Genomic DNA, 20,058 nt, shown 5'->3' on the forward strand with positions numbered 1-20,058 from the left:
ATTACTTTAAGAGCAGAGCGGAGATTTACGGTTTCATTAGTGTATATAAACTCTGTTTCTTTGTGTCGCTTTGGACTGAAGTGGAAGCGATTCACCATTAGAGTCTAAGGGTTTAAGAAAATGATTGAATAATGAAACAATCAAACACAGCTTTTGCTCACAAGAAAGAGTATAGTCCTAAACTGGTATTAAATGGGGCTGTGGACAGTAACCGTGGACAGGCTGTGTCATTGTTCAACAATGTCTTGGTCTACTTTTCAAACCTTGAAAGTTAGATTTTACATTTTCAGACTTTCTCATCTGAAGGTTTAAGCTCAGGTTCTGTGAGTAAGACACTCAGGATTACATCAGACTTCCACCAGATCCGTGTCCGGTCCGTCTCTGACACGGTCCGGCTCCGTACTCTGTCGTCAGTTAACACCAACCGCTTGCGTTCTCAGAACATAGCACAGAGCCGGACTGCCAAACAGCTTGAGTCAAGAGACCAATTTATATTCTGCTGTAATTACTGAATCAAGGATTCTCCTCCTCTTCTCATCCATGTTGTCTTTATCGTCCTCTGAAAACCTCCGACCCGGATCAGAGACGAGGCCACAGCCGGAGCCGCAACGGAGTGGATCCAGTGGAAGTTAGCATATTGACTAGAAAAGAAACCTATCAGATCCAGTGCCGCAACGGATCGTAGACAGACCGGACACGGATCCTGTTGGTGCTTTACCCACATGCAGTAGAAAGAGCAGTTTAACATAGCTACAGCCAGACACTACTAATCTTAGCTTTGCCCAAAGGCTGAATGGTGAAATTTAGCCTAGGCAAGATAATCATAGCAGTGCTGAAATCCAGCACAGCATCACTCCCTCTCATGTGGTGTTGCTTTATTAAAACAGCTGTCATTCCAAAAATCTGTAAGTTGCTTACATATCAAATTGCTTAAATTTAACATATAAGCAATTTGTTGTATGTTAATTGCTTATATACAACAGTTCAACTGGTGGCATATAGTGGTTAGTAAGGGATAAGGTAAAGTGAGCGGTGAGTTAGAATCCCTTCAGGGTGAGCAAGACCGCGGCACGACTTGAGGCAGAAGGGTCTCACTCACTCTGAAGGGATTCTAATTTGAATCATTTTCCCGTTCACTATATAACCACGAAGGACTGAGTAAAAAAAATAGATTCATCAATGCATTGCGATATATTTTTTTCGCAATTAAATATGGATTCAGACAAACCAAGTACCACTCCTGTGGCGTCACTGTGGGAGCCACCATGCCGGGATTTGGGTTGTACAGAGATTGCCCTTTACCAAACAACTGCTTGGACACATTTTGGATTTCAATGTACTATATTTAATTCTGACCCAAAGAATCAACCAAATGTATTGATGAGGTTCTTGACAATACAAAGACAGAAACAGCTGACACAAACTAATGTAACAGTCTCGGGGATGTGATGCTCTGTATCCACACTCATTGAATTCCATTTATCCAATCAGATTACTTGGTTGGAACTATGGTTGTTAATTGTTTTAAACTACAATACCATGTGCTTTAAAACAACACAATTTCCATTATTTCTATGTTCAGTAGTACTGAAAAACACTGAAGCTTATGAAAAACAGATCTACAATCAACCCAAAGCAGCCAACAGAGAGAGAGCAGTGGTGGTCAATTGATATCGAGATAAAGCAACGAGAAAGAGCAAAGAAGACATGGTGGGGAAAAAGTAAACTCTAAAGAAATGAGAAACACTTCTACATTTCCGCAAAACGTGAGGGAAGGTTCTGGATTTGGTTTGGTTACCTAACTCTCCTCGCTCACAGTCCCTTTGGCGTCACATAAAGATGCACGCTCTGCATTTATGTCTGCTGAAGACGGACAGAGAGCCGAGCAGGGAGACAGCGATGTCACCTTGTTCCTGTTAGCAGTACTGACCTGAGCACTGCTGGCACTTGGCAGGGAGCTTTACACCACTGCACAAAGCAGACACTTTTCAAATATCCAATTTAAGAGCATAAGAAAATGCAGAGAGGAAACACACACCACCAAACACTGCTGGATTATTATTGATGATACATAGGAAATATTTTGTTTTATTTGAAGGTTTTTTTTTTTGCTGGGTATGAATTCAGTTAGATTTTTTACTGGTGTTGTATCAAAGTTCAAAACTCAGGTATCGTGATGACTCTAGTTGGAGCTAATTGTTATTTAATGTAAAACAATGTTGGCAGATTTAGAAAACCGAGAAAAAAATCCAAGTCCCTCCCTTTTTGAAGGGTTAAAATACCTTTATTATCATGGCATGGTCACGTTGACACTAAAAACACGACTCAGGAAGTCAAACAGATGATGGAAAGCAGCCCTTTTAAAATGGTTCAGATGAGAGTGCCTTGGAATATTTCTTGCTTTTCTAAGACTGCATCGCTATCCAATGAGCACCTTAAACTTTAGGAGTCCAGGAAGCTCTTTCCTCCATTTCTTTATTCTAGGAACATCGACCGATTCCTGGGCGACAAGGTCTTCTGTGACAAAACCAGTATCAAAAAAATTTAACTAGCACCAAAATGCTAATGACATGGCTTTGCTTTATTTGCAACACATGATCTACATCAACTGCATCTCTGTTGTGTGTATGTGTTTAATGCTATGTGCTTTTATATATCATTCGGCACAGTAGAAACAGAGCAGTCCAAAATGAAGTAAACGCGATTAACAAGAAATCTTTGTTTTTTGCCGTGACTTTGGCTAAAACTTATCTCTGATATATGACCAGATTGATCCAGATACCAAAAAGTCCCAGCTTGGGACATCTCTACTGAACGGTGGATGATGTCTTTATTTACTACATGGCTGAGTGACTCAGTCAATGTGCAAAGACAATGTAATAAATGGACTTAGTATCTGTGACGTCACCCGCCTTGTATTGAAGCCGATCGTCCGCGGGAGCCATATTGGAAATGCTGAACTCAACCTAACTTCTGTCGAGTTAGTGTGAGGTAAAGAGGCGGGCTTTGAGCCTCCTAGCCAACAGCTACAGTGTTCCCGCCTGTCAATCAAGTCAGCTGTGCCTCTTATAATGGAAAACTTGTAATCTTAATATCTTTGAAATTGTCGCGTTATGAATAAATTCACCCCCCATACAGTGTGTGCCGATCGTGAAAAGAGCTATTCAGACTTGAGCGTGCCGGATACGGCCCTGGTGGTGAGGCTTTCAGCAGGGTGTCTGCCCCCTGGTGGCTGGCTGCAGTATAGGTCAAAAAATCTGTCTCCTCCATTCATTTGAATGGGGGAGCAGTCAAACTTTAAAAAATAAATACACGTCTTACGAATGTTTCTCACATCCGCATGCTGTGGTGATATGTAGTTAGTATTTGACTGTTTTGTGTCCAAGGCCTCTTTTTCCTTTTTCGTTAGTTATTAGAGTTTAAAAAACGGGGTTTTACTTCCGGGTTTCCTTTGATTCACAGCCGCCGTAGAACGAAACTTCAAAGGACACACAGCGTCTTGTGACGTTACGCTGTAGGGCGGAGCTTATTACAAAGGCTTCACAGGCTCTGGCTGCACAATGGCTGCGCCCAGGAGAGGGATTTTTTGGCTTCAGAACTGTACAACGGGAAGAGGCAGAGCAACGCTGTCCATTTTTATTTACAGTCTATGTTCAGACTACACTCGTTTCTTGTACAAGGCTGTAAACATGTTTATTTCTACTGTGAAGATAAGCCTTTTTAATGGGTGTGTATGTGGTTTTCGGTACTTTCGGAGCCAGCCCCAAGTGGACACTCGAAGAACTGCAGTTTTTAACACTTCTGCAATGGCTTCATCTCTAGCGTCAGGAGGTTGCTGCTTGGTAATGTGTCACTGGGTTGAAAAAAAGCATGATTTCTGAAGGCTTTCACACCCTTGTATTTCACTGGTGTGGGAAAAAATGACACGAAAACAATCTCATCCTTCTCACAGCGTTGCAACATTACTCGTAGTAGATCTAGACACTTGTTCCTGCTTCACCAGCAGCTCACCTGCTCACTCCAGCAGCAAATCAGCAGCTCTTGGTGGTTTGTGTTTTAAGTTCATTCAGTTTGAACACGTGTTGGTTAAAATGTAACTTTAGTAACTTCACACGTCGGTACTGCGTCGGTTCAAAAAGGAGGGAGAGATCGGGGGGGAAATGACATTCTTGTCTTTATCTTAGCACAGGACACACGTGATTACATGCTCTCCTGCTCTTTCACTTACAGCTCTATCACACGCACACACACACACACACGCTCTCTTTGTTACACTCACACATACAAACACACACCACAAACACAAAGGCACATTCATGCTCACAAAGAAATGCAAACTCTTACACACACTGTGCTGCCTTTTTCAGTTTTTCTCACACTCTCTCTCTCTCTTTTTCTCTCTCTCACACACACACACACACACACACACAAACAAAACGTTATAAAGTCCACTTCAGGTGCCTTTCCATCCCTCAAACATTTGATTTAGTCCTGTCACACTGCATGCCAATCAGAGGTATGTGGAGGGACGTTTATATTATAAACACTGTAAACAGATATGGCTCTTAGTGTGTGTGTGTGTGTGTGTGTGTGTGTGTGTGTGTGTGTGTGTGGGTGTGTGGGTGTGTGTGTTATGTTAAAGAAAGAGACGATGAGAAATGCAGAGAGAGGGAAGAAACAGGAAGTGAACGTTTGGGTTGGGGGAGCAGGGTCACAAAGGGCATGATGGGAGTCCTCCACATTCATTTGCGTGTCAAGGAGTAATTAGATGTGTGTGTGTGTGTGTGTGTGTGTGTGTGTGTGTGTGTGTGTGTGTGTGTGTGTGTGCATCCTGAGCTGTGGGAGTGTGTATGATGGCTAAACAGAAAGGCTGAGTTGTGTTTACATGGTAAATATGTGTGTGTGTGTGGGTTGGGAGTTAAGGTTGTGGAATGTCACATGCTGATAAATGCTTACTGGACAACAAAGCCGGAGAAAGAAAACATGATGACTGACGCTGGTCACCGCTCAGCGTTCAGTCTTCACTGTCAGAGAAAGGGAACAGTTTCGCACACTGTGATGTGAACAGTGTTTTAGGACTCACCTTTTTCATGTAGTCATGTTTTATTTTCCTGTATCATATTCAAGTCATGAGCAAGAGTCTCAGACACTGCAGAGTTGCTTGCATGTTGGAGTGCAACAAGAAGTCAACATAGTCGACATAAATTGATGACATAATCCGTCTCAGACTAATTCAATAGTCGATAATTAGTCGGTGACGTCAGTGCACATGCAAGCGGACATTTGAGTGTGATAGTTTGAAAAGAAGGCTAGTTAATGAGGATGATGATATGTTGACGAGTGTGGTGGTGTTTCTAAAGGTTGACCTTTTTTCAACTGAGAGCGCAGCGCTGACGCCGACGGCCAAATTCCACCAGATCTGTGTCCGGTCCGTCACGGCACCGGATCCGATTGGTTTCTATTCTAGTAAATGTGTTGACTGTTTCCACTCCGTTGCGGCTCCGGCTGCGTCTCTGATCCCGCACGCCGCTGCTCTCCAGATCAGATACAAATTTTTTTGCCTGATGCCGGAGCACGACGCATCAATCTCAACAGAGCAGATGGAGCAGAACAGAACAGGAAGTCAGGCACCAAAACAAAATGAAAACATCTGGTTAATTTTCAGAATAAAACACTCTGTGTTATCACCAGATCGTTTTTAACTTTACTACAACAACAAAATGTCATTTTAAGTGGAGCCAGGCCTGGAGACACGGATGAGGAGAGGAGGAGGATAATCGTTGATTCAGTAATTACAGCATGAAAACCTCAGTCACATGACTCCAGCTGCCCGAAGGTTATGCTCCGTGCTGCGTTCTGAAAACGCAGCCGGACGGGAGAACAGGGAGCCGGATCGAGCTGATCAGAGACGGACCGGACACTGATCTGGTGCAAGTCCCATGTAAGGCCGCTGAGCAGTAAAGCATTTGCATTTGGTATGAATAGAAGAAAGAAACGTACTTTATTAATAAAAAAACCTTATTTTTTTCGGTCATGCTTCTTGCACAGTTTTTTGGTATATATACATGCAATCATGCACACACATGCAGTGGACATGCACTGTGGGAGAGATGTCAGAGTGAGGATACTCACTCAGCCTGAGCAGTTGGGGGTTCGGTGCCTTGCTCAAGGGCACCTTGGCAAGTGAACCAGCGCTTCTCCAGCCACCAGTCCACTTGCCAAGCTTTGTTCACACTGGGACTCGAACCGGCAACCCTTCGGTTCCCAAGCCAAGTCTCTATGGACTGAGCTCCTGCCGCCCCCAGAAAGGAGGCACATCCAGCACAGAATGCTGTGTTAGTGGACACTGACCCTAACCTAGCTGCATCACTATAGTGACACATTCAACTCAACCAGGTTAGGTTCAGTGGATTGGCTTGGCTTTCAATTGGGCATATAGGGCCATTCTTTCATTGATTAATGCCTGCTGATGGTCTTCACAGGGAGAGTTGATCCTCAGTTGAGGTAACATGAGTATGAAAACATGTTGAACTGGACTGTTGGAGTTTGAGCAGCCATTACTGCGTTACATCACTCAGCCTCTACACTCCAGTCAGAGGCAGGAGACTCCTCCAGAGAGAGGTCCATTGGATCCAACATCTACAGACGGAGTCTTCTGGAGGCTTAGATGAGGAGTTTTCTGTCTTCTGTTTTCTGTGATATTTGTAATTTTTGTATTTTGGTAATCCATTTTCCAATGGCACAGTGGAGAGGATGCCGAGGTGTTTCTTGGTCGTTACTTGGTATCATTTTGTATCATTAGGTAAAAGGCGTTTTTTGTGTCACCTGGCGACAATTGTGATAAATTGGACAAACCCACCTAGTTGGTGAGACGATGATGAAAGCCTAGGGCTGAAACCATTTTTGTTTATTTTCTTTTTGCTGCTGTCAGATTTTGACATTGAAAGTTTTTCAACTTAATTGCGAGCGCTGACATTTTTCCGTCCACTTTGGGTCAGCACCAAGTAGTTTTGAGTGAGCATGCCAATTCTCTTAATCCCCTTCGGACTCTACCTGTTTGCTTCAGGTAAAAAATTAACATGTAAAATGTCATCAGATCATCTGAGCAGTAAAACAATAATCCCAGCACCTTTTGAAAAGTGGAAAAATCCTGCCATGTCTGATTTAATCTGCTGGTTTTGCAGCAGAAACACAGATAGAGAAATCAGCTGATCGGTATTTTAACTAATGATCCTGCTCAAATCAAATGCAACATTGTTCAAGTTTATGTGTTGCCCTGTGTAGCTATCATTGAAAACAAACAGGAGGCATTAAGAGTGTATCCTGAGATAAATCCATACATTAATATGCAAACTTACATGATTATCTTTCGTAGGATTGCTCTCTCTTCTTAAATATCTTGAGGGTTGAATGTGTGATTCACCACTGGGTCTCAATCTGAGCAGATCACTTTTCTGCAGGGTTGTGTCTTTTGTTTTTTTATGCCTTTTTAAAATTCCAGTTTTTGATTTCATTAGCTAGAATGATCTTATGTTAATGTATTTTATTTCTCTGTGTCCTCAGGTGCTGGAAGGTCTGCAGGCCGGTTGGCAGTCAGGGCTACTGTAAACATCCTTGACTGGAAGCTGGTGTTCGGTTCTTGGGCTTTCAGTCGGATGTTTGCAGCAGCCAACTGCTAGTACCATCACTACACGTCACCTGCTGCTGCTCACTGTTATCTAGTGTGGGACGTGCACGAGTCTTTGACACCACTGACGTCTGTAAGTGAAGCCACTGCTGATCCAAAGGCTGGAAAAAGGAGATACATAAGAAGAGTGAGGTGTAAGAAAAAGATAGGTTGAGTAAAATGGGGGCTTAATGATAATTAAGTCTGATTTTTTTTCCCTCCCAAAAGTCCGACTATAAGGACTAAGGACCCAAGTTGGTCATTTCAGGCCTTTTCAGCTGTGATGTTTACCGTCCAAATAAAAGCTGCTGGAGTGACGCCGTGCTTTTGTTCAGTGAAAAGAAAGGCACGTTTCATTTGGTGAACTTAATCTAATCACAGGAGATGACTCAATCCATAGTAAGAGCAAATGCGCACAGATGGGACCAAGCCAGAATAACTGGAGGGAGGAAGAGGAGTGAGATTCCAGGAGAAATTGCAGACAGTGATAGTCGTCTCTATTCAGGCCGCTCAGTTCCCTGTGGATGGGAGCGGCTCCATCCTCTCCTGAGAGAAGACGATGGAGGAAGGGGGGGGGGAATGGAGGGAGAAGGAGAAAGTTGGGAAATATGTAAAAAGTGAGATAGTTGAGGTGAAGGTAAACGTGAGGGTGAAGAAGGTGAAGTTGAAGATGAGAATGGTTGTAAAAAGGTCATTTCTGAAGGGTTCATTTTGTGGTGTTTTCCCTCTTTATCTGTGGGAGCTGAGGGGAAGTGGGTGTACCGTGCACTACAGGACCACAGACAGGGAAGGAAGGAAGGAAGGAAGGAAGCATTCTAATATTACAGACTCTCCCACCCCCACATTCATCATAGCATGAATGAAAACATGCTGTGCTTCTCTCAGTTTCTGTCTAAACAGTCTCAGCGTTCCTTCCTTGGTGCTGGAAAACCCAGGAAATACACAGATCAGCTCCCAGGCTCCTTCAGACATGGACACAGACAGTCAAACAGAGACATTCATAATGCAGGAGTGTGTGTGTGTGTGTGTGTGTGTGTGTGTGTGTCTGCCACAGTCTGCGTCTGAGATTAAATCAGTTCAATCAATCATTCAGTTTCATTTATACAGCACCAAATCTGAACCAAAGTTATCTTTCCATGAGGAACAAGTCCCAGAGACTCAACATGGATCCACCATGAACAAGCTTTTGGTAACATTTGGAAACAATAGCAAGAAAAAAAACGTCCTTTTAACAGGCAGAAAACTCGAGCAGGACCAGACTCAGTGGAAAGACATGGAACGTGACTGGAAAGAGTCTCCAGATAACATTTGATGTGATTTGGAGCTATACAAATAAAGATTGGTTAATTAAAGGAGGGTAAAGCACAGATGGTTATTGCTTACTGGTTGTTCACAGAGTACTGTATCAAAGCATATTTACAGAAAGTTTACTGAAAGGGAAGTGTGGTAGGAAAGTCAACAAGGATGACAGCAGCCTTGAGAGGATTGTCTAAAAATTTAGATTCAAGACCTTTGGAAAGTAGAAGACTGAATCTAGTGTCAGGGCATAAAGAGACGCCACACAAAGACATATTCAGAAAAGAGACTCCCCTTTTCACATTCTTAATTTTAAGACACTCCTGAACCAGAGACATCAGGAGTGTTTTTCATGGGCTAAGGAGAAAAAGGACTGGACTGTTGCTCAATGGTTCCTCTTTTCAGAAGTTTCTGCAGTCTGTGATGATATAGAGTGCCATGTCGTCTGCTGGAGGCTGAAGGCCTCTATCACAGTAACCTGGACTTAAGTAACACCTCAGCAGTGCCACCGGTTGATCCCAGTATTGCCAGCGAGTTTTCAGACCCCTCTAGCGACTCTTTTTCAATGGAGCGACTAGCGACAGATCTAGCGACTTTTTCTTGTGTGTTAACTGAGACTTTTGGAGACTGAGGTGAAAGCTTGTATCGCTCCTACTCTTCTCAACAAGCAGTGGATGCTGCTGTGAGTCCCTCCCAGGCTGCATTCAGGGCAGGAGGCGTTCACCCCTCAGCATCCCGACTTCAAATGTATCAAGCATGTACACGGCTGGCAGATCCCGCCTACTGTCTCTTTTTGGTCCATTTAGATAGTTAATGTAGATGGTATACAATAAACATCTTGAAAATGCTATAGTTGAAAAATGTAATGTTTTATTTTGATTTGTTTTAGGCTCTTAAGCGTAGTTAAAAACATATTTAGGGTGTTTGTTTTAACCTCTTTTTGTCTCTCCCTTAACGTTACACGTCTCTCCTACAGCGTCCATTACAATTCAAATTATGCAAATTCAATGATGACGTCATTTAGCGACTTCTAGCGACTTCTAGGATTGCCAATAGCTGCTCTCCTCACTGAGGAGTTGGCAGCACTGGTTGATCCCCACTCAACACCCCAGTGATGCAGTAATTCATGGTTAAGAAGCATGAACCAATGATAAAGTATTAACATATATTAGATCGTTGTTGGTAGAGTAGAAATGATTAGTGGAAATATAAAGCGTAGATTAATGCAGGTCAGTTGTGTTTTGTCCCAAAACTTCATGCCCCCTCTTCAGGGTCTCAGTTTGGCAACCTCAGTCAAGAACAGTCAGGACACACTGCGGTGTGTTCGAGGTATACTTTTTTTATTGAAGTATTATGGATTGTACAGAACTCAGATATCACTTCAGACATCCTTATATTATAAATGTGTTCTAACATCAACAAACTTCACACAAGGTGGAAAGCTGCTCTTTGACCTCTGAGCTCCAGGAAGTGTAAACATCCTACACTCTCGGCGTCTGCCCCCTGGTGGCCGGGAGTGGGAGCGTTTGCACTGCCTGACTCAGGAACTCAACTTGCAGCTGTGCAGAAATGTCCAATTTGTTGGTATTCATATTTTCTTTGATTTAATTCATGGAAGTGGAGAATGTAGATTTTATAGCCTTTCCCAGTATTCATCCAGAACATTCTCGTAGTGTTACTTTACTTCAGTCTTCCAGCCAAAACACGAGGATGCTGTATTAGGTACTTTTATTTTCACCGCCCTAGTAACCTGTGTATGTTACTAGGGCACGTATGTCTGTATTCTCCTGTAAGAAGAAACATTTATTAACGTATATAAATGATTGGGTCGTTTAGAATATGGTTAAATTTGCTTTCAAACTAATTCAGCATGTGGAGGCAGGTTTTGAATTCAAAAATGCAACACCAGAACAAGCATGTCATGTTTATTTATTGATATACAATGGGAAATATCAACTATGCATTTCATCATGGAGGTTCTTCTTTTAATTAAAAGCCCAGAAAGAGAGTTAACATGCCATTTATTGTACATGAGTACAGTTTAGTGTAGCAATTTGAGTCTTTTTTTAGCTTTAGAGGAGCCGGTCTGACCACACACAGATTTATAGCAGAAAAACTCATTTGCTTCCAGAGTCATGTTTTCCATCTGGGAGGTTGTGTTTCAGTTCTCAGCAGCATTAGAAAGCACATCATGAGTGTTTAAATTTAGCTGGCCGACAGCCAGAGTAAATAAAGAATCTTTTAAAGTATGAACTGAAAGATTTGTGCGATTCCTCCGACATCCTCGGTTGAACTGCCGGGGAATGCTCGCCATTCAGGACAGGAAGCAGGGAGCGGCACGTCTCTGATTGGCCCGTTCCCCTGACCCAGCGACCTCGGTCATGGCTGTCCCACTGGGGCAGGGACACACACACACACACACACACACACACACACACACACACACACACACACACACACACACACACACACACACACACACACACACACACACACACACACACACATACACATACATCAGAATGTGTGACAAGGTCCAGGGAAAAGACAGAGCAGAGGAAATGGGGATAGAAATGACAGAGGGAATGGAAAGAGTGTTCAGTGTTTCATTTTTTTCTCTTAAACTCTTCAAATCTCAGTTTTCTTAGATTCTCACTACTCTTACATTATGGGAGTGTTTTGCAAAGTTGGAAACTTAAAATAAAGTGTGACCAAAAAAATCAGTTGTCCTTTTTTAAGTCGTGTGTGTGCGTATGTGTGTTTGTGTGTGTAATGGTTTCACTGGCATGTTAAGTGGCAATCAGAGGAAAGACATCCATAGGAAGCAGAAGCAGTGGGTGTTTTCTGTGCTGTCTGTAACTAAAAATATACAATCTGTCATAAAAACATAAGAAGGAAGGATGTGGGGTTGTGTAATGGGTAAAAAAAAAAATCTGTAAAAGTAACAGAGCTTATCCTGTGTAAATTACAGGAAGGACAAAAGGAGCTTTAAAACAGAAAATTTAAAGGATGTAATTTCTAGTTTTCACCACTAGGTGGCACACCAGTCATGAAGCATATTTTCTTTTGAACAATGTAATTCTAAACCAAGCCAAACTATGGTATCATATGCATTCTTTGTGTATTTTTATGTTCTAGGATCATAAAGATGAACTTCCTCTCTATGTAAACATCATGTTCACAGAGTGCTTCAACATTTACACACGCCACACATCCTCTAGTTCCAGGTTACTCATATGAGGTCTGTAACAATGGCAGCATGATTCAGTCAATCTATCAGACTTTATTTGTAAAACGATTTTCATACAACGACATTGTAACACAAAGTACTGCACATAAAAACAAGTTAAAATAGAACAAATTAAAAAATATATATATATATAAAAATAAAAAGACCTCCCCATCCTAATCCCAAACCAACCCCACTGCCCTAAGGTTAAGAACACAATATTTGCAACAATAATAATAATAGCAATAAAAATAAAATAAATGAATGAAAAATAAAAAAGAAGTTGCTGAACGAACTGAGGAAACGCTCTCATGATATATTAATAAGGAAACATTGGAGGTAAAATAAGATGTAAAAACTCAACAAAGGAAATTAAACTCAACAAATAAAATACATTTCTAAGATAATAAAACACTAAAATATTAAACCATTTAAAGAAAATAAGATACTATATACTCAAAATGGATAAAAAATAGAATACAAAAATGATTAAAATTTGAAGTAGATAATAAATATATAAAAGTAAGGTGAAATAAAACTTACTATAAAGGTAGGTCTTGAGTGTGCTTTTATTGTGTTTGTATGCCTTGTAGCTCATAGGCCAAGACTTAACTCATGATACAGACAGTAACACAACAGTCTGTAGCCAAGTGTTGAAATACTGCTGCGATACCAGGTAGTGCCACAAGGTGGTGCCACTTGTCGGTGTTGGTCTGATCCATTCAGAGAAGTTGCTATCCTCTGAGACCTCAGTGTTTCTCACGTTCAGACCGAAAGAGGAATCTTATTTTATTTTTTTTAATGTCAAGTTGGGGTCACCTCTTCCTATTTTCAATCTTTCATGTATGATTAATGAATATAGTACTGTGGAGACCTGGCATTATAAGGTTGATTGTTAAATTCAACCAGTGGTGTAGTGGTACCTTGAGAAGTGGGTTTACTCTTGAGTTAGGCCCCAATTCTGTCAGCGCGCACACACACATGCACAAAAAAAATCTATATATACTGTGTGTGTGTGTGTGTGTGTGTGTGTGTGTGTGTGTGTGTGTGTGTGTGTGTGTATGTGTGTGTATCTACCCACAAACATATGAACATTAAAATGAGACAACTTTCAGATTGTGAGATAATTTTTCCTCTAGTTGATCCACTGATTAGATTAAATCTATGGAGTCCCAATGCAGTCTTGTTTGTCCTGCATACTATATTGACCCTACTGCATGGACAAAGATCAAGACTATGTTCAAACATAGTGTTTCAGGCAGAGATTAGGTATTTAATTGACATCCTCGAAATATTTGAATGCAAGAGAAACTCATTTCACCCTCTTTCACACCTTAAAACCCATTGGTCAAAAATCACTGGGCAACTGTTGTGACTGCGGTGGTCCGAGGTCGTTTTAAGTCAAAACAGAATTTCTGCGTTGTTCGCTTCATTGTTTGTCCTCTTGTTTTTCTGTTCTTCCATAAGATAACACTGCGTTGTGTGTTTATCCCACAGGACAGGACAGCAACATTCTTTACACATAAGAGAAGTCCCACCCTACCCTATCTCTGTATCGGTATCCTCACCAAACCAATCAATGAATTCAAGAACGATTACTAGCCACTAGAAACAGATATGCCGTATACCTGCGTATACCCTCTACTACACCACTGCATTCAATGTAATACACTGCAGTGTGGAGATCCCCACTCTATTGTCTGATGCTACTTTCTATCTTGGGTCAATTGCTACCTGCTAAGACCTCTGGCTCCCTCCACCTACACCAGCCACGTTACAATAGCATGCCCACTGGGGAGGAAAATACATGTGTTGAATGTGTAGCATGTAGCTAATTACATCTACTTAGATCACTGTAATAAAGTCATTTTGTCAATACTTGAACTCCATGCATGCCATGCAGTTATTTAAGAAATCATAATAGAGTACAGAGTGTAATCATATTGATATCTTAACATTTCATGTGCCTTCTTGTACACAATAATGATTAGGGATTCTACAAAACAAACATTTGTTGATTTTGCACCAAAATGGCCGAGGTGGACAGAAGGAGCATGATTCCAGACTCGAGGTGGAGGTTGATGAAGACATTGATGAGGTGAGCCACAATATAATGTATTATATCTTATGATTGATAGCCAGTGTACTGTAGATGGATTTAAAAGTATTCAGTAGGCTTTAAGGGAAACTGGAACCATCAAAGTCACTGAAAGAGAAGATCTCCATCTCTTCAGTTCAACCACTTCATCTGCTCAAAATATTTGATGTCGGCCTCATGATTTTGATTGTTGAATTGGCCTTAGGGCATCCCAAAATATATGAGACATGAAATACTATTTAAAAAACAAAACAGAATTGAGCTGAATTATACACTGACTTTAAGAGCTGATGTGAATACACACAGGTTAGTGATCTGTGTCTGAAAAATAGCTTTGAACTACTGTAATATGATTTGTTCCAATACACAATACAGTTAAAGAGACTCCTAATTTAGTCTTTTTTTGTTTTTCGATTTGAGACTGGACCAGTCTATGGAAGAAGAATACCGACTGGCTACTGTCTTATTTTGATTACATAAGGAAGAATACTTAACGTGACGATGTTCTGCAACTGGTATAAGAATATTTTTGAACTGCTGTGACATACAGGCAGGGTGCGAATTGCCGGGGGGGATGGGGGGGATTTCCCCCTCTCTGATTTTATATCCTCTGGTTGTACAGTTTTTATCTCCGGGGGGGGATACGTCTCATTCACCCCTCTGGTAATATTAAATGCATTTCCTACCGCCAGCAGATGGTGCCAATCAACCCGCTTCCTGACAAGTGAACAAATATAAATATAAACAATATAGTTTAGGCTACGTTTTAAGTTTACTAGCAACGTCATGCCAGATGTCTACGACATGAAACGGCAACAAAGCATTTCCTAATTTTTTTCAGCAAAAATTGAACCGAAAAAGTCAAAAACAGATAATGCGAGGGATGATGACATCTAGCTGCCAGCATCTCTGGAGATTCCACAGGTGGAAGATGCAGCTTTATGTTCACCTATGCCTTCCACTCCCTACAGCCAAAGCTTGGTGGTAGGAGGTTGCGTCGAGCCTCTGATCGATGGAGAGAGGAACGCGCATTGATCCAACTTATATTAACGGGAGGATGGCTAAAACTGTGAAAAAGTTGAATGACAAAATTAGTGTAACGCCGTAACTTGTTTAAGTATCTCTTCAGAACTGTTCAACTTCAACAGTGTTAACTAGAAACTTCATTAAATCACACTTGAGGGCTGTGGGGAAGAAAGACCACGTGACAACTTCTGCTGTGCGTCATGATGCCTTTAATGACCCTTCATCAATGTAGGTCAACAGCACATCGAACTCATGTGACGCCTTCACTTCAACTCAAAACCATGTCATCCTGAGCAACCTTAAAGAGGCAGTGCAATATATGAAATATACGTATTTTAAACTTCACTAAAGAGCTAAATGATACAAATAAAATTAGAATTCAATAAGGACTATTTGGTGAGAAATCTCATCTTACACTGGCATGGCACTTGTTAGAATAGTTTAGGGTTGTATGTTCTAAAGTTGTTCATTTAATTCTAAATGTTATAACTAATGTTAGATACTTTAAGTTCATTATTCTAAGATTGATAAAATTATTAATATCATATGAATATAATTTATGTTTTGACATCTATTGTAATTTTGTGATAACTGATTACTTATGTGAATACATTAACTAATTAAAATACATAATGGCTACATTTGAATGTGTTGGAGAGAGGTTGTTTCAGAAAAAGGAATATTCGTTATTTTTGTTTGCAAGCTAACCAAAATTTGTGACATTTTTTTGGAGATATCCCCCCTCTGTTTTTTTCACAAATCGCACCCTGCATACAGGCATGTGCTGAGCAGGGAGGAGAACTTTACACACATCCTGAGACTGCACTGACTTTGCCTGCATGTATAGTAGACCAATAACAATCAGTCATGTTCAACAATCAATAGGAATGCTTATTGATAGCTCATAGCTTAACAATGTTGCTAGGCAAATATTCTGTGTGAATATTACAGCTCCCTGGCCTAATGAGGAATCACAGTGTCAGAGGGGCATTACTTGTGTCCTCGGACATATTGACCTACCATATCATGCAGATCAGTGTTTCAGTTGTTAGCTAGCTAGCTAGTTAACTGTTGAGCTAATGTAGTTTGATAAATAGGAGGTTACTGATACCTAGAAATTACTGCTCTGAATTATCTTTTATTCTAGAAAGCCGTAGAGAAGAAAAATCAACCTTCTTTGTCTTATAATATTAATCTGACTTTTATGTGCTGAAACTTTAACTAAAAATCCATAACTGTAATACCTATTCATCCTCTGTTAACATCTCGACTGACCTACACTGTCACTCATCAAAGGATTTAGAAAACTGATAAATATATGTATGGTAAGACTAGAATGCTGTATCAGCATTTCAAAATGATAACTTGACTTTAACAAGTGACACAAGTGCGCTGCTGTGAAAATTTTTTGTGTTTGTAAAGATAAATATGACTGCAGATGGTTCTGAATTCTGGTGACGCCTCTGAAAACCACCCACAATAAAACTTTAAGACAAATACAAAGCACAATGAGATGTTGGTGAAGGATTGCAACTTTTTCACTTCCTTTAAGTTTACATGTTTTATTATGTGGAGTGTTAATCAGGGTCACCGCCTCCTTAGTTTCTGTACTTGCTGACATAGCAGTGCTGTCGATACTGTGGACTCCCTGTGACCTCACATCTCAGTTTCACTTGATTTCGACATCTCACATGTTTGCTTTCGACCAGACGGATAACTTTGTGCATACTTCTCTTACTTACTTTCATCCATTGCAGCAGTAATGGCAGCAGGAGGGCCGTACAACCTCACGATCAGAGTCACATCAATGTCACAGGTGTCGTTCAAGCTGGCAAGAACAGCAGGTTCCTCTGCAGGTGGGTTCTTTCAAAGTAATGGTGGTCCAAGCACGGACTAATCCAGGGCTGGACTCTTATGAAGGTGTTTGAAGTGAAGCTGATAGTCCGTTGAGGTGATGTGCCACCGTTTTATTGTCATTTTTGAGGAACAGGACACGTAAACTGAAATGTGCATTACACCAAGACAAATACCAGTGTTTGAGATATACTCAGAACACTTACAAGTGTGGAATCTTGATTAATATCCTCTATTATAATCATGCATTTTCTTTTTATATAATCATGTTTTTCTTATTATGCTCATGTATTCTTCTTTTAACAATTATATTCATATGTTTTCCATTTTATATGTTTTATTGAAGAAACCAGCAAATAGTAAGGCATAAGGCCAGAGATCTGTGCAGATCTCTGAATAAAGGTGAGACTGAGGTCAGAGCCCCAGTTTCTGCAAGATTCAATGTAGGTTCAGCTTAGAGGTGGAAAAGTTCATCTATTTATATGTTGTATTGCAAAGATCAAAGAACCAATCATAGCTTTATATTACATTTAAAAGCTAAGTGAAGGGGATTTTTGGTAACTATGCTAAATGTGTTGGTAGATAAAAGAGCCGATGAACGCTTTTAAGAATTGTTGATATGTGCTTTTGATAACCACAAATGTCGTAAGATGAATACGATATGTGCAGACGCGTGCTTTTTGTAAACCACTAGACTGAGGAAATGTCTCTGTTGTTTCCAGGGTACGATGTTCACCTGACAAGATCCTTTGCTCACCCTTGATTGCAACTCACCCACACCTGTTACCCCCCCTCCTTTCTCCCCCAGCCTTTGTTCTTCCGTACATATGAACAACTGTATTAAGGTCACACGTACACATGTTTCCCCCCTCCCTTTTTCCTCCCTTATGTTTGAAGAACTATAAAGTATTGAGCATCTCTGTCATTCGGCGGAGAACTTCAGATGCTCTTGAGTATGCTGTAACTTCTCTCTCATGCTGCATGAATAAACTTTGTGTGTAAACTTTGATAATGAGTTCGAAGCCTCATTTCTGGTCACTGCTCCGCTGGACGATCGCCTCACGGCCGGGTCACCCCACCACACAAGTTAAAGGACTAATGCAACAAACGTACACTATTACAAGTGAACATCCTACATTCAAAGAAATGATAGTAAGTAACGTGTATTTCCCTCTGATATCGAGTGGACAGCCAGTATCATGAAAAATATCTAAGTAACAAAAAATGTAAACACTCTGGAGAAGTAGCTTAAAAATAAAGGCCTTTGACGTGTTTTTAATGTGGGATCCAGTGTAGAAGAGGTACAAAAGATCTGGATTATCTCAAATAGATTGATTTGGGTTGCAGCAGTGTGGAGTCTTTATCCTTGCATGAAGACGTGCTCAGTCAATTTACATTCACGTGAAAAACTTAAGTTATTGTTATTAAAAGTGGTGACAACATGACAGAAAGGTCCTCTAGAGATAAAGAAGAATCTAATACAGTCAGAAGAGAGGCCTAATCCTCTCTGAACTACAAAAATGAGCATATTCAGTGGATATACTGTACATTTCCTAAAGGATTACACTGCCGTCATTACAGCATGTTACACGGCTGCAGGAGAAATAATCTGCAGGAGGGTCTCTTGTGTACCTTTTTGTCATTTACAGTAACAGATGTTAAATAAATTACTGCCCAGGTTTAAAATATGGAAACTCTTTTGGCGTAAATAAAAAGTGTTTTCTTTTTCAATTGAAACTTTATCCTTTCATTATATTAAGTGTTTTCAATAGACAGCCAACAAAATATTGAAATATATCACAGACATGTAATCAAGCTGCTATCTGAAACAAACAAACTGTGCGTTCACTGGATTTATTTTCTAAAAAGATAAAGTGTTGATGAACAGTCAGTGTGTATTGCTGAGAGAAGAGAACAGGTGAAAGTGTGAAACCCAAGGAAATTCCCACTTCTTTCTTTCAACTATTTCATTGAATCACACTGAAGGTTTAAGGTCTCATAACAAATGTGCAGTAAAGATATCTAACTTTGGTAAAATGGTATATTTCATACATCTCCTTTTTATGCCATGCTAGAGTAATGTTAAGACCATGTGAATATGTGTACCTATCTCTGTCTTTGCTGAAGTTTAAATAATACAATAAAATTTAAATTCAACGATAACTTTGATCATGCAGAAGAAGTATCTTTGCAGTTTCTCTTTGTTTTTGGGGTGACATTGATAATCTCAGTGGGGGTACGATACCCTCCTTCTGTCCTGGTGTCACGTGATACAGCTTTGGTCCTGATGCTGCTATTGCTGGGCATGTGTATGGGGAGTGATTAATGCCACACAGTATGATGCGATATGAGCCTGACAAGTACAAGCAAGGGGTATGGCAGCAAGAACCTGAACGATAAAATACAGTTGTAAATATTATCAACATATCTGCTAACATTTGGGTTGCAAAATACGAGAGGAGGTGCTAGAGATTGGGGGTGGGGGGACATGCCGTCAGGAGCTGCTCTATATTAAAATCTACCTTGCACACTTTGCAGAAAGTAGTGTAACTGTCATTGTGACTCGTGGTTATACAATGAATCCTCAGAATAAGACCTGTATTTATTTTTTCTCTGGCTGTCAGTAAATGTGGAAGAAACCTGGAAAAACAGGAGTGTTTGCAGGTATGTATCAGCATACCTTTAGTGAATAAAGAGCAAAATACAATGTTTATTCTATAAGAAACACTAATTGAGAGCAATCTTAAACCTAATCTTTATATTAAAAACATGATTTAAATCATGAAGAAATCTGATTAATAGATTCACTGTTAATGTGTCATTAAAAGTGGCTAGTTAAATGAACCGTGTGCTCAATAATACATTTTAATATATTTTGTTTATGTTTGC

This window comes from Notolabrus celidotus, chromosome 4 (genome assembly GCF_009762535.1).
Source record: "Notolabrus celidotus isolate fNotCel1 chromosome 4, fNotCel1.pri, whole genome shotgun sequence".
Classification (NCBI taxonomy): domain Eukaryota; kingdom Metazoa; phylum Chordata; class Actinopteri; order Labriformes; family Labridae; genus Notolabrus; species Notolabrus celidotus.